This window comes from Monodelphis domestica, chromosome 4, assembly GCF_027887165.1.
Source record: "Monodelphis domestica isolate mMonDom1 chromosome 4, mMonDom1.pri, whole genome shotgun sequence".
NCBI classification, from domain to species: domain Eukaryota; kingdom Metazoa; phylum Chordata; class Mammalia; order Didelphimorphia; family Didelphidae; genus Monodelphis; species Monodelphis domestica.
In genome coordinates this window covers 224,979,655-224,995,022 of record NC_077230.1, presented here as the reverse complement: position 1 = coordinate 224,995,022, position 15,368 = coordinate 224,979,655, and the positions used below count along the sequence as shown (strand labels likewise).

Genomic DNA, 15,368 nt, shown 5'->3' with positions numbered 1-15,368 from the left:
TCTAGTTTGTGGATTCCTCTTTTATCTCTTGGCTCTTAACTCTTGCTCCCTAGAACTTGCCTTTTTCATTTCCTTCTCAGGTTGTATGAGCCAGATTCTGAGCCTTCTTCTGCCTCTGATGGTGCTTTGTCTGTTACTTTCTAGTATATCAGTTTGCCACCTAGCTCTTTGGTATGGGCTTTTTTTTCCCCTGCCTGCACTTATGCCGGGTGGGCATTTCTTCACTTCCCACCTTCACTGACCCTAGCTTTTAACCTTCCATCAGGAGAGTCCTTTAATTCTATGCCAGCAGTGTTATTCTGCATCAGAGGGGGTTAAGGAGAGCAGCTCATGCAAGTTATTGCAAGCCCTCAGTGATAGAGTGACACACTGTTAGTGCCAAGGGAATAATTGGCACTAACAGAGGTCCACACTATAGTTCTGCTTTTAAAATCTAGTTCTTTATTTTCTTTTTATAAAGATAATCTTAAAAGTAACTTTGTGCCTTTCAGAGAACACCTCCCATTTGTGCATTTTATGATGCTTTTGATTCTTTCAGTGAGTTTTCTAGGTCATTTTCCATGCCTCCTCTCTGCAAAGGTAGCAGAATGGTTTTCATTTTCATCCAATTTTAGCAAAGTCTATGACGCTGATCCTCTTTGAGGATTGTCCCAATCCAATGAGCCTTATCAATTTCAGGAGTTTGGTGGTGGTGATTGCCTATTGGTTCAGACAAATAATCCTTCAGAAAAAGAATCCACAGAGGTTCTAGGTTTAGCTCTCATTGAGCCCTGCCTGCTTTGGTTCTTTTGAGGGTTACTCTAGTTTTTCTATTTCTTCTTACTCTAGACTCTATTTCTTTTCAAGGCCCATGCCTGATGATTACTTTCTGGGTCTTTGGGATCTTTCTGAAGCCTACCCGGTTCTTTTATCCTGGCTCTGCTCTACATCCACACACCAAAAGAGCCTCAGGTCCCTTGGCATCCATGACTGTTTTGGCAAGGGGAGCTACTGTACCGCTGAGTTTTATCTGCTTTTTTATTTGTTCACCCTAATGGCCAGAACCCAAGAAAAGACTTAAGATGTCCTTCCTGTGTCAGTCTGCTGTACTTTTTATCATGTTGCTCTTTTTGTCCTTGTTACTATTATTATGGTTGGAGCCTAAATATAATTACCAAGGTTACAATTTAGACATCAAATACAATTATTCTGGAAACAGGCCATTGGAGAGTGGCCTTCCAGTGTCTGGGATGTGCTCTTTGCTGTGGGACTAGAATTTTGTTTGAGCAGTATTAGAGTAGAGATATCTGAGTACTTTTACTGCTTAGCCTTTATTTAAACATGGGCATATAGAATTTCTTTCTAGAATGACCAAATCCTTGAAGTTTAGAACTAGCAGGAATATTAGAGATCTTTAATCCAGACCTCTCATTTTACAAATCAGAAAATTGAGGTTCAATTGAGGGAGAAAATATTAAATGCATGTTAAGTATAAGGCTCTGTGTTGAGCACTAAGGGAGCTAAAAAGAAGAAAGTGGATAAAGTCTCTGCCCCTAAGGAAATTACAATTTAGTAAGAAGATGAGATGTACATTAATTAGAATACAAGTTAAAATAAGATAAATGTATAGAATTCAAACAGAGAGGTATAAAATCATGGGATAATAGATTTGGATTGGCAAGGAGCCCTTGAGATCATCATCATCTGTTCCATCTCTTTTTTATTTTTACAGATGAAGAAACAAAGGCCCAGAGAGTTTGTGACTTACTCAAGCAATTAGGTTGTGCATTGGATAGAATGCTGGGCTGGGGTCAAAGAGATATGAGTTAAAATCCTGCCTCGGACATTTACTAGCTGTGTGACCCTAAGCAAGTTGCTTGACCTTTTTTTGCCTCAGTTTCACCATCTGTCAAATAAGGCACATAATGGTACCCACTTCCCAGAGCTGTTGTGAGGATCAGATGAGATAAAATTTGCAAAGCACTTAGAACATAGTAGACATTATATAAATGTTAGCAATTACTGTTGTTAGTTACCTAGATCCTCTGATTCCTAATCCACTGTTATTATTATTATTATTATTTGCATTGGTTAGGGAAGGTTGAGGAAAGGCTACCTGGAGGTGTCTGATGAGCGGAGCCTTCCAGAAAAAAAAAAAGACATCTTAGGATTTTACAGGATTTGGTGTTGGAGGGGATGTTAGATTCCAAGATTGATTTTATAGATGAAGAAACCAACCTCAGAGAGGCAACAGAGAAAGAAATTCCAGGGTTGGGTATAGGGTATGGAATGTCAAGGTTTGAGAAAACTGCATAAGGCAGGGGAATGATTTCTAGCCCAGTTTGTCTGGAAAATAAAGTACCTGAAGAATGGTGGATGTGGATTCAGGATGTCTGTGACCCAAGGCATTAGTTGACCCATTGCCTAGTCAATGAAGTCTCAGTTTCCTCATTTTTAAAATGGAGGAGCACTTATCTCATAGGATGGTAGTGAGGATCAAATGAGAAAAAGTGCTTTGCAAAACTATTTGCTGTTACTAATAATAATATTAATCACCATCAACTGGAGAGGTAAGTTAAAGCCAGATCTTGAGAGGTCTTGAATGCTAAAGTAAGGAGTTAGTATTTTATGTTGTAGGGAATTGGAAACCACTTGTGATTTTTGGGTAGAGATAGGCGATGTATTAGAATTGGATATTAGTAATATTGTTTTGGCAATGATGTGAAGAGTAGATTTGGGAGGGGAGAGACTGGAGACAAAGGCTAATTTAGAGGCTGTTATAGTCCAGATGAGATGTAATGAAGGCCTAAACCAAGATTTCACCACAGAGTACAGGAAGGGCAGTAATATCCAATGAGGCCGGAAAGGTAGGTTGGGGCCAGGTTGGGAAAGGTTTTAACAACCAAATAGAAGAGTTTATATTTGATGCTAGAGGCAACTGGGAGCAGCTGGAGTTTATTTGAGTAAGGAAGTGGCATGGTAAGACCTGTGGTTTAGAAAAATCATTTTGGCAGTTATGGATGGGATGAACTGGAATAGGGAGGATTGTGGAAGAAGCAAGAACAATTGTAATAGTCTAGGTGAGAGATGAGGGTAGTGACTGTGTGTGAATAGAGAGAAGGGGCTGTATGCAGGGCATGGTGTGAAGCTATACAAGGCAAGATTTAACAATTGATCATCTGTATGAAGAGAGAGAGAGAGAGAGAGAGAGAGAGAGAGAGAGAGAGAGAGAGAGAGAGAGAGAGAGAGAGAGAGAAAAGAGAGGGAAGAGATAGAGACAGAGACAGAGAGAAAGACAGAAGGAAAGAGAGAGGAGAAAGTTACAGAGAGAGACAGAGGAGACAGAGACAGACAGACAGACAAAGAGAGACACACAGAGACAGAGACAGACAGAAGGACAGGGAGAGGACAAAGAATCACAGAGAGAAAGACAAAGGAGACAGAGAAAGAGAGACACAGACCAATAGCAAGAGACACACACACACACACACACAGAGAAAGAGAGAGAGAGAGAGAGAAAAGAGAGAGAGAGAGAGATGAAGTCAGCACTAATGTTATGAACCAAGAAGATTGTAAGAATGGTAGTGCCCTTGACAGAAATGGGGAAATTCAGAAGCTGGGGGAGTTTTTAGGGAAAGTTAATGAGTTCTGTTTTGTATATGTTGAGTATGAGATTTTTGTGGGTCATCTAGGCTAAAATGGTTCAATATGCAGGACTGGAGTTTAGGAGAAAGACTGGAGCACTGAAGGTGTGTGTGTGTGTGTGTGTGTGTGTGTGTGTGTGTGTGTGTGTGTGCATGTGTAGAGATAATAACTGAATTTATAGATACTGATGAGATGACCAAATGAGATCACAGAGAGAGAAGTGAAGAGGACCCAAAACAGAGCTTTGGGGTTCACCCACAGGGGATATGAGATGAATGAAGGAGACTAAGAGTGGTCTGACAGAAGAATCAAGAGAGATTAGTGTCTCAGAAACTCAAAAGAGAGTATCTAGGAAGAAAGGAAACCTCAGCAGTGTTGATTACTGTTCGTAGGTTAAGAAAGATGATGACTAAGAAAAGACTATCAAATGTGTTGATTATGAAATAACTATAGGGACAGCTAGGTGGTTCAGTGGATAGAGAGCCAGACCAGAGACTTTGGGAAGTCTGCAGTTCAAATCTGGCCTCAGACACTTCCTAGCTGTGTGACCCTGGGCAAGTCACTTAACCCCCATTGCCTAGCCTTTACTTCTTATCTGCCCCTGTAATCAATACACAGTATTGATTCTAAGATGGAGAGTAAGGGTTTAAAAAACAATCAAGGTTAAATTTGAAGAGTAGTTTCAATTGAACCAGATTACAGAGGGTTGAGAAGTTGAGACAAGGAGAGACCATTTTTTTTGGCTAGTTTTTTTAATAGTTTGGCTGGGGAGAGATATAAGGAGATGGCCAAATGCAGTAAATATTTTTAAATGGCAGAGGATAAGAACCCAGTATCAAGGGAAAGACTGAAGATGAAAGAAGTTAAGGACCCGATAAAGTTCACATAGCTAGGGAATGAATGGCCGAACCAGAACATGTCATCGGATTGAATGGAACCAGTGCTTTGAATCTTAGCAGGAAGATCTAAAGCTCTGTAGTCATCAGGGAAAGACAACCCACATAGGCTGAACTTGGGTGTTCTATTCTCATTTAGGCCACCCATTTGTGATGGGAACCTTGGGAAAACTACTCTGTCTTAGTTCCACCATGATCTTAATTTTATCCTCATGTTCTGTCTTGTTTATCTGTGTAGAATATTCATCCAGAGACTTTCTTTACATATTTCTGCTTTGAACTCTCCTTTTTTTTTCTATCTTGGTTTCTTGACAACATATGCCCAGAGAATGAAGATTAATTTTAATTTTTGACTGAGCAGGGAAATTTGTGACTCCTTCAAGGCCAAATAAAAATAAGTTACTTTTCCAATGTTAACACTGTGCCTCTACATCAATCCTCCATTCATACAAATCCAATTTGTGCTAATCATCCAACTAATCTGTACCCTTTTTGATATTCAGCAGTTCAGACAGCAGCATTATCAACTAGCCAACAGTTGTTCTAATACTGCCCAGAGAAGATCTGGTATGGTAGGTGAGATTCAGGACTCCCAAGTGTGCAGTGATTTTAGAGAAAATCACATTTGATTTCCCTTGGGCCATTGGCCTGTTCCATTATATTCTAACTTCCTTGAGGTTCTCTCTGTCTTGTTTGTTCCCAGTGGGGAAGACTTTCTGTTGTGGCCCTTTAAGGACTTGTGCCCATCTATGTACCTTCATTAAAAGCAAAGTAGAGCCTGTCTGCCTGGCTGTGTTGAGCCCTGAAGGGTACCTGACTGTTCTTTGTCTGTGAAACTTTTACCATCTCTAAGACAATAAAAGTGTATGAACACAGGAAAAAGGCAAGCCAAGCACCAAGAAACACCATCCACTGTAAAAGAAATGTTACATCAACCAACAAAAGTTGCTTACAGTTTTTTGCCCTTTATAGGGCTCTTTAAATAATATTCCTTTACCTTTGTGAGACACCTCTGTGATGTCTACAGAGAAGATACTTTTATCTTTATTTTACAGATGAGAAAACTGAGATTCATTGAGGTCAAATCAAGCTAAATCAATCAAGTCAAGGCAAGTTAAGAAAGATGATGACTAGAAAAATACTAACAAATGTGTTGATTAAGAAATAACAACAGGGGCAGCTAGGTGGATAGAGAGCCAGGCCAGAGACTTTGGGAAGTCTTGGGTTCAAATCTAGCCTTGTTTATTTACAAAATACTGGGTACTCCCTCAAGGAGTTTACATTCTACTAGGGAGAGACAGTTTATAAGAGGAAACTGAAAAGGGTGAGGCAGGTTGGAGAGTTGGGAGAGAGATACTTGTTTGGAATTTGGTGGAGAAAATCAGGAATAGAGGCAGAAAAGAATGAAGGGAGTGAACATATTTGGGCCATGCCTCCAAATAGAGGTTTTAGAAAGAACTGACCAAGAAAAAGGGACCACAGGGGCAGAGCAGTCTTTCTAGGAGATTTGGAAGGCTTATGATAGAGAAAAAAAAAAACAGAGTCAAGATCAGAATTTAGAAAGTAAAAAAATAACTTAGCATTGAAAGATCAGGCTGGGTCAGATGACTTGGATTAAAATTCTGACTGCCACTTATATCTATGCAACCTTGGCCAAATCATGAACCTTTTAGTACCTCAGTTTCCTCATCTGTAAAATGAAGGAGTTGGTCTAGATGATTTTTAAATTTTAAATTTCTTCCAGTTTCCTAAATCCATGATGCTGTTTTCCTGGGACTTATTACAGGTGGGAATCATAGGTCCCAAACTAGAGATTAATTTATCCCAATTCAAGATCAGGATTGTTTCCTCAGCACCATGCTTCTCTTTCAGCCCCATAGAAGATGGCAGCAAAGGAGAGCCTGACTCTGGATGGGGGCCTGGGTGGGGGTCCATTTACATTGCTTGCTATGGACATCTTTGAAGCCTAATATAGCACTTCCTGAATAACTCTGTGGAGCTATGGTGTGATGTTAATAGGAATTCTATAAGAAATTTCCATTGCCAGTGAGCTGCAAGATGAGATCCTTCATAGTTTTGACTGTCTTTCCTGGGGTACACACTGGTCTGCAGAGGCCAGTGTCCTGAGGACAAAACGTAGTCTGGGATGAGAATTGCCTTCCCATCCTCCCCAATTCCTACTCTATGCCCCAGGAGTCATTTAAATCTCCCTCTTGCTTCCTTTCTCCATGTATGTAAAAGTAAAAAAAAAAGCTCAGGAAGAGAAATCTAAAAGTCCAACTGTCATTTCAATGTTTTTTTAAACTTTTACCTTCCATCTTAGAATGAATATTATGTATTTACTCCAAGGCAGCGGAGCAGTAAGTGCTAAGAAATGGAAGTTAAGTGACTGGCTCAGAGTCACACAGCTAGGAAGTATCTGAGACCAGATTTGAACTCAGGACCTCCAATATCCAGGCCTTTCTCTCAATCCCCTGAGCCATCTAGCTGCCCCACTGCCATGTCATTTTATGCCTTATATTCTCAATCTTTGTTGGCTAAAATACTTACCTCTCAAATAGATGGTGACCTTGACTGGGAAGCTCAGCATTTTGGGTTGTTAATGCATTTCTTGACCCCCCAAAAATGTCTTGTGGCTTTCATAATTTGGGAAGTGGTGGCCAAATAGGAAATTCCCTCCCTCCATTTTTGCTATTCCCCTACCAAGCATATTATGGGCCCTTTTCATAAATTCCAAAGAACTAGTCAAGGTTCCCTTGGTGAAGATTGGGAAGGCAAAGTGATTAATGTTATTATCAGCTGGGTAACCCCTGAAGTCTTTAAAAAGTCTTGAATGTACAGACCCAACATTTCAGGATTGTGCCTTCAGAATTTCTCTAGAAGAATAACCTCTAGAAGAAGGGTCAAATCACAGCCAGGGGGCTTACTTTGACCATCCATCCATGTTAATAGTTTTACTCTATACGTGGGGAGAAATGTCAGCAACGAAGAGCAGTGTGAGATGGCCATCTTGATGTAACAGGGGTAATTATGCTCACACCATTTGTCTTGATCTATTAAAATACTTGGAGCTGCTTTCAAAATGTCAAAAAATGATGTGTTTTTGGTCTTAATTGTCTTTCTGTTATCTATGTGTTTTTCTGACTGTGCTTAACTCATTAATTATTGTTGTGTTGTGTTGATGTTTGTTTCTTGCCTCACTTAACTGAACCCATCTCTCCAAGGCAGGCAGTTTCGCTCACGAATCCTTGGGACAAAGGCAATTCCAAATGAACCAAATCTCACTGTCACCTCTTTCTAACCTCCTAACCCCATTTGGAACCAAATTTGCTAGACCCTTGGTGGCAGCCATGGCCCCTTTGAATATGGGCCTTGGAAAGGCACAGAAAATTGACCCAAGAGTTAATACCAAACAGTCAAAGAACCAGAGCTGGAGTGGAATGCAGACCTCACAGTTAAATAGAATCTCAGTATCAAAATTCTTTTCCTGGCAAGATCGCAGACTCTCCAGAAGTCATTTAAATTTTATTTTTCATAGCTGCTTTGCAGTACACTTGTATGCCATTTGGCTAAATTATTGCAAAGTAGCAGACAATGGCTGTCTGCTTTTATTTCCAGATTACCTCAACATGAGGCTAATGGGCTCTCATTTTGTGCTGAGTGCTTGGGTCATGAGAAGAGGCTCGTGAAGCAGTCCCTGGCAGAAGCTCGATGAAGCTCTCTGTTGTGTTGTTGTGGCATAGGCGGGATATGAAGGGAAGGGCACTGAGAAAAGTTCTCAGGATATATAGTATGGAGAAAGATTCTTTTATTATTCCTCTCTGTGAGCTTTATTCATTAGGGTGAGAAGGAACCCAGGAAAATGCCTTAAAAGGAAACTTGAGGGGCAGCTAAGTGGCTCATTGGTTAGAGAGCCAGACCTGGAGACTGGAAGACCTGGATTCAAATCTGGTCTCAGACACTTCCTAGCTATGTCTCTTTTAAACCCATTTCCTAGCCTTTGCCATTCTTCTGCATTGGAACCGATATTTAGTATTGATTCTCAGACAGAAGGTAAGGGTTTAAAGAAAAAAGAAAACGAAACTTGTTTGCTCTATTGCCTCCACCATAGTTAAAGGTAAGAGAGCTATACAAGGCATATAGCAAGAAATTTCCTGATTCATTAGGGAAGTGTTTTTTTTCATTCATTAAGTCCTCTTTACTGGGTACTTATTATGTAAAGGGCATTGTGCAAGGTAGTCCAGGGATGACAGAGCTTTTAGACCCATGCCAGCATCTCAAAGAGTCTGGGGAAGCAAGACATATCAAAGATGAACTGATGGCAATATGCAACTATTGTCAATGGAGGAAACCATGGAGTACCATTGGAGTTGAGATGAAAGAGAAATAACTAGACTGGGAGTTGTTATGGAAAAGGTGGGATGAACTCTGTGTTAAAGAGAAGAAGTTAGATAACCTGGAAGGGGTGGAGAGAGGGATGGAAGCCTTCCAAATAGAGGGCAGAGTGGAAAGAACACCAAATTTCAGAATAGACATGGGGTAAATGACCTCAGCAAGCTAGTGTTTGATAAACTCAAAGATCCCAGTTTTGGGGACAAGAACTCACTATTTAACAAAAACTGCTGCGAAAATTGGAAAACAGTATGGGAGAGATTAGGTTTAGATCAATATCTCACACTCTACACCAATATAAATTCAGAATTGGTAAATGCCTTAAATATAAAGAGGGAAATTATAAGTACATTAGGTGAACCTAGAATAGTATACCTGTCAGATCTATGGGAAGAATTTAAAGGAAAGAATTTAAAACCAAGCGAGAGACAGAGGATGTTACAAAATGTAAAATGAATAATTTTGATTACATTAAATTAAAAAGGTTTTGTACAAACAAAATTTGTGCAGCCAAAATTAGAAGGGAAGCAAAAAATTAGGGGAAAAATCTTTAAAACAAAAACCTCTGACAAAGGTCTAATTTCTTAAATTTATAAGGAGCTATGTAATGCTAGGTAAGTCATTTAATCTTATTTGCCTCAGTTTCCTCATCTCTAAAATTAGTTGGAGTAAATGGTAAACTACTCTAGTAGTTTTGGCAAGAAAAATCCAGGTGGGGTCATGAATAGATGCACACAATTGAAACTACTGAATAATAATGGGTTCAAATTCAACCTTTGCTTGAAGATCCTTAAGGAAGGGAAACCAACTACTCCCCAGAAGAGTACATTATTCTTTAGAACCAATAAGAAGTTTTTCATGACATCAAACATAAATATGCCTCTTTGCAGCTTCCACGTATTGCTTCTGTTGCTATTCTCTGTAGCTAAGCAGATCAAGTCTAATCTTTTTTCCCAAGTGAAAACCCTTCAGTGAAAACCAGGCAGAAGACACAGAAACTCTGGTTTACTTAGTTGTTGACAGTCTTCTCAATGCAAGCTAAGATCACATTTAATTTAGATTATTGACTTTAATATTAAACTAAAACTCCCAAGTTTTTTTTTTGTTGTTGTTGTGTGTGTGAACTGATGTTCATCCATATTTCCTCTATCTTGTCCTTGTGAAAGTTTAGTTTTTTCAAACAAGTTAAAGGGTTTACATTTATCCCTATCAAAATCCATTTAATTTAATTTAATTAATCCATTTCAGCCCAGTGTTCTAGTCTGGTAAGATCTTTTGGATTTCAACTATCATCCAGTATGTTAGCTGACCATCCTAGTTTTATTTCGCCAAAGGTTAGATCAGCATATCACTTATGCATTTAATATAAGGAATTGACAAAAATGGTAAATAGTAGAGGGTCAAGCACAGATTCCTGCATTACTCCACTAGAGAATTCCTTACAAGATAACACTGGACAATTAATGCATACTCTTTGGATCTGTCAACTAATTTTGAATCCATGTAAGCATGGATTTCCTTCATTTCCACAAATGGATCATGATTCTTTTCTCCAAATGCTTTGTTGAAGTCTAGATTTAGCAATCTAATAATCCTCATAAAAAGGAAAGTAGGTTAGTTTAGAGCAGTATTGGTGAAAGATTTTCAAATTTGCCCGCCCAAACTGCAACTTCAAGCTGCTTATGAGCCCTCCGCATTACCCCCAGAGAGTGGAGGGAGGAAGTGCTTACTTTGAGCAGCTGAACAGAAGGGCAGGGCATGCAAAAAATGTCCTAAAGTGCTGGGAAGAGGGGGAATGGAGCAGCTCCCCATGAAAGCTCAGCACACATGCCAATACTTTGCCAATGCTGGTCTAGAGTGACCTATTTTGGATGTGACTATGCTGGTTCTTTGTGATTACTGTTTTCTGGATAAGATATTCAGTAACTATTTGCTTAATAATATACTCTAGATTTTTTTGTCAGAAATCATAATTAAGCTCACTGGATGGTTTACAGACTCCTTTCTCCTCTCTTAATTTTGGGTAATGGCATTATGTCTCCTGTTTCAGTTCTGTATTACCTCTCCTCCTCTCTTACTTAATTTCCCCCCCTCTGCTTCTGTTCTTTGCCCATAGCCTCAGTGGGGAAAAAAGAAAAGAAAAAATCCTTAGGACAAGAAAACAAATGCTCACCATGGCTATGTTCAGAGATCACTGAATGCAGTTCAACAGTCATACCTGACATATCTTTCATTTCTGTCTTCCTCCCCCCATCATGTCAGACTCTCTGTGATCCCCTTTTGTGTTTTTTTCCCTTTTTTAAAATTCAAAGATTTTTTTTCCCAATTACATGTAACAATTTTCAATATACATTTTCCAAAATTATAAGATCCAAAATTGTTTCCGTCCCCCACTTGGAGATGGTAAGCAATTTGATCTGGGTCTTACATGTATTATCATGCAAAGCACATTTCCATATTGGACATTGTTGTAAGAGCACATTCACATAAAACTAAACCCTGCAAATAAAACCATAAATGCACTGATGTGAAAGATAGTATGCTTTGATCCTCATTCATCCAACTCTAAGAGTTCTTTCTCTGCAGGTGGATATCATTCTCCATCATAAGTCCTTCAAAATTGTCCCAGGTCCTTGCATTGCTGAGAGTAGCCAAGTTTTCACAGTAGATCATTGTACAATAGTACTGTGACTGTGTGTAATGTTCTTCCAGTTCTGCTTATTTTGCTCTGTATCAATTCATGTAGATATTTCCATCTTTTTCTGAAATCATCCTGCTTATCATTTCTTGTTGCATAGTAGTATTCCATTACTAACATATATCACAATTTGTCCTGCTGTTCCTCAATTGATGGACATCTCCTCAATTTCCAATTCTTTGTCACCACAAAAAGAGCTGCTAGAAATATTTTTGTACAACTAGTTCCTTTCCTCTTTTTTATGATTTCTTTGGGATACAGACCCACTAGTGATATTATAGGATCAAAAGGTACCCACAATTTTATGGCCCTTTGAGCATAGTTCCAAATTGCCCCCCCAGAATGATTGGATCAGCTTACAATTCCACCAACAATGCTTTAGTGCCCCAATTTTGCACATCCCCTTCAATATGTGTCACTTTATTATCATATTGGTTAGTCTGATAAGTGTGAGATGGTACCTCAGCATTGTTTTAATTTGTATTTCTCTCATAAAGAGTGATTTAGAACATTTTTACATGATTATTGATCACTGATTTTTTTTCATCTGAAAATTGTTCATATCCTTTCACTATTTGTCAACTGGAAAATGACTTACATTCTTCTAAATTCAACTTAGTTCTCTCTAGAGTTGAAAAATGAGAACTTCATCAGTGAATTTGTTAAAAAATGTTTTCCCCAGTTTGTTGTTTACCTTCTTATTTGGGTTTCATTAGTTTGTACAAAAGCTTTTTAATGTAATATAATCAAAATTATTCATCATATCTTATAATGCTCCATATCTCTTGTTTGGTCATAAATTCTTCCTTTCTTCATAGATCTAAGGCAAACTATTCTATGTTCCTTTAATTCAGTTATGGTATCATTATATCTGAATCATATACCTATTTTGGCCTTATCTTAGTTATAGGGTATGAGATATTGGTCTATACCTAATTTCTGCCATCCTGTTTTCCAATTTTCCCACTAGTTTTTGTTAAATAGTCAGTTCTTATCCATTTGAGGTTTTCTTGCAAGAAATACTGAAGTGATTTGCCATTTCCTTCTCCAGCTCATTTTAAGATGAGGAAACCAAGACAAATATGCTTAAGTGATTTATCCAGGATCACACAACTAGTAGGTGTCTGAGAAGATGAGTATTCTTTATTCCAGGCCCAGCACTCTATCCACTGAGCAACCTAATTTACCCTTTATGTCTTCCATTACTTTAAGACCTAGTTCATCTGGACTTAGTGACTTGAAGTTATCAAAGGAAGCCAAGTACTTTCTCACTATCTCCAGCACTTAGCACAGTTCGTGACACATAGTAGGATTTTAATAATTGCTAGCTGACTATTTTAGTTTTCAACTACATTAGCCATTTTTGTCTTGAACTTTCTAGTTCAAAGATCATTCTCCTTGACAGGGAAAATAAAAGCAAAAAAATGCAAAAAAGAACAGCTCTGTCTTTCCCCTTTTGACCAATAACATAGTATCTTCCCCAAGAAGTTAACCTGTTCCTTCTTTTACCTACTTACCTACTGGCCCACCCCACAGCACCTACTTCTTTTTTCTAACATAACTTTAACAACTCTACAATCTGGATTTTTTGTTGACCATAGCTTTCCTTGACAATCTCATCTCATTTCAAGCATTTTTCCAAGAGTGGTTTGTACTTTTCAAGTCCATGTTTTCTTTTACTACTTGCTTTTGCTTTGGTCTTGTGTGTGTGTGTGTGTGTGTGTGTGTGTGTGTGTGTGTGTGTGTGTGTATGTGTGTTACCTAGTCATATTTATGTTTTAGAAAGATAAAATTGAAGAAGGGGGCAATGTAACAGATGTTATAAAGGTAGAGTTGATAGGATTTGTCAATAGATTGTATAAGAGGGGGTTGTGAAAGAGCAAGGAATTAAGGATGACATCTAGATGATCATGAGTGACTGGGAGGATGGGAGTACACTCCATAATAATAGTCAGGCATTCAACCAACATCTACTAAGCATTTGCTATGCACTAGGCACTGGGCTAAGCACTAGGAATATGGATACAAGTCCCCCCAAAAGATTGTTTCTTCCCTCAAAGGCTTACATTTTAATGGGAGAAGATAACATAAAAGGGAATTGAAAAAGTGGGACTAGAGAAGGGAGAGTCATGGAGTTATGATGGAGAAGTTTAGTGGAGGGCATCCTAATGGGAAATGATGAGATGACTGGTTTGGGTCCCTTGCTTGAATGAAGAAGGGTCTAGGAGGAGTCCTATACCCTCTAATTAGAGGGGGGAGCCCCAGCAGCAGAGGATACTTGTAAGTTCCAGGACTGAAGTTTTCTGGAGCATGAAGGAGAAGTCTACAGGAAGGCAATCTGGTGGAAAATGAATGGTCTCTTCCTTGGGCCACCTAGCTGTTTAAGTAGGCTCTTAACTTACTCTTCAAACCTTTACAAACATTGGCAGGTCAGGTGCCCAGAACAAGGGTGCTACTTATCCCTTTGGAATCTAGGGATATCTTTGAATGGTTAAGAGGTTGCTCATATACTAATATAGCTCACAACCATAACCCTGGTTCCCCCATGATCATTAATTGGTATCCATTAGTTGGTCTAAGTTATAGAAAGGAGTATTTACTAAAGGGATATAGTAACAACACTTGATACAATACAGCCTCCAAACTATGACACATTGTCCCACAAGTACATACAAGTAGTTCATGGGAAAGGGAGCCTGATCCATCTTATCCAAGCCCAGAGGATACATGTGGCAAAAAGGTTCAGAAGTAGTTTTGATGGAATTCTCAGCGAGTTCCCTTTCAGTATAGTTTTTCTGCTGGGATTTTTGTAGAGTTTGCATCTATCTGTTTTCCTTATCTTGCTCAGTCTGACACTGGTTCTTAATGAAGACACTGTTACCAGTTTTCCAGACCCTTTGAAGTTCATAGGGCCATGGCTGGGAGTGGGAAAGAAACCAAGGTCAAGCCCTGAGGTACTTTCCTGCATCCCCCCAGTGACTCCCCAGGGGTCTTGTTTACAACTACTTTTTTGGGAGGGAGGGAATGAGTCTTGGATTGCTACACATTAATTCTTTTAGTTTTTGAAACTAGCTCCTGATTTTATATAATAGCTACTCCTTCCCACGTGCTACTCTAGGACCTGACCAAATCTTTTCCCCAGTCAGACCAGATTTCTTGTCACTATCAGTCTTACTTCATCCAGTGGCTTTAAAAAAAACTTTTTTGTACTTAGTCTGCCATCTTTGTTTGATCATTACACGTTCTCATCTGATTAAGGCATTAGAGTAGAGCATCTTATCATTTTTAAGTAGAGTTGGGTGATTGTCTAGCCTACCCCTCCTCACTTCTAACACCCTTTGCACACAAATAATGTTGACAACCTCCACAGGAACATCGGGCTATTGGATGAGCCACTTCCAAAAGTTGGAAAAGAAGAGCAAGTAGATAACATATTCAACTCTTCACTGTGGGGTGCTACTAGCTGAAGGAAAATTAGAATGTTCTGAAGTATCTAAGAGAGTTGCTACAAATAGAACCCTAGAATAATCAGTCTACAGAGATAGAATGGTTCACTGATGAGGCTCTGATGAAAGATAGATAGACTATAAGTGACTAAGGGGATAGTGGATAATCTGACTTATAGAATTGACTGTGGTCAGATCCGAGTGTTGAACTGTATCCCTCCCTTATCCTCAGGACATTTCCCTGTCTTTCCCTGAACAGAAACAGAATGGCCAACAATAGTTCATCTATTCTGTGTCCTCAATATCCTTCCT

At 39.0% G+C, this 15,368-nt stretch overlaps 1 protein-coding gene across 6 annotated transcripts in view; it reads left to right on the top strand.

Moving 5' to 3' along the window:
- The window catches only part of GRAMD1B (GRAM domain containing 1B), a 352,537-nt gene that overhangs the window by 17,744 nt on the left and 319,425 nt on the right, over positions 1-15,368 (top strand). The window lies entirely within an intron of this gene.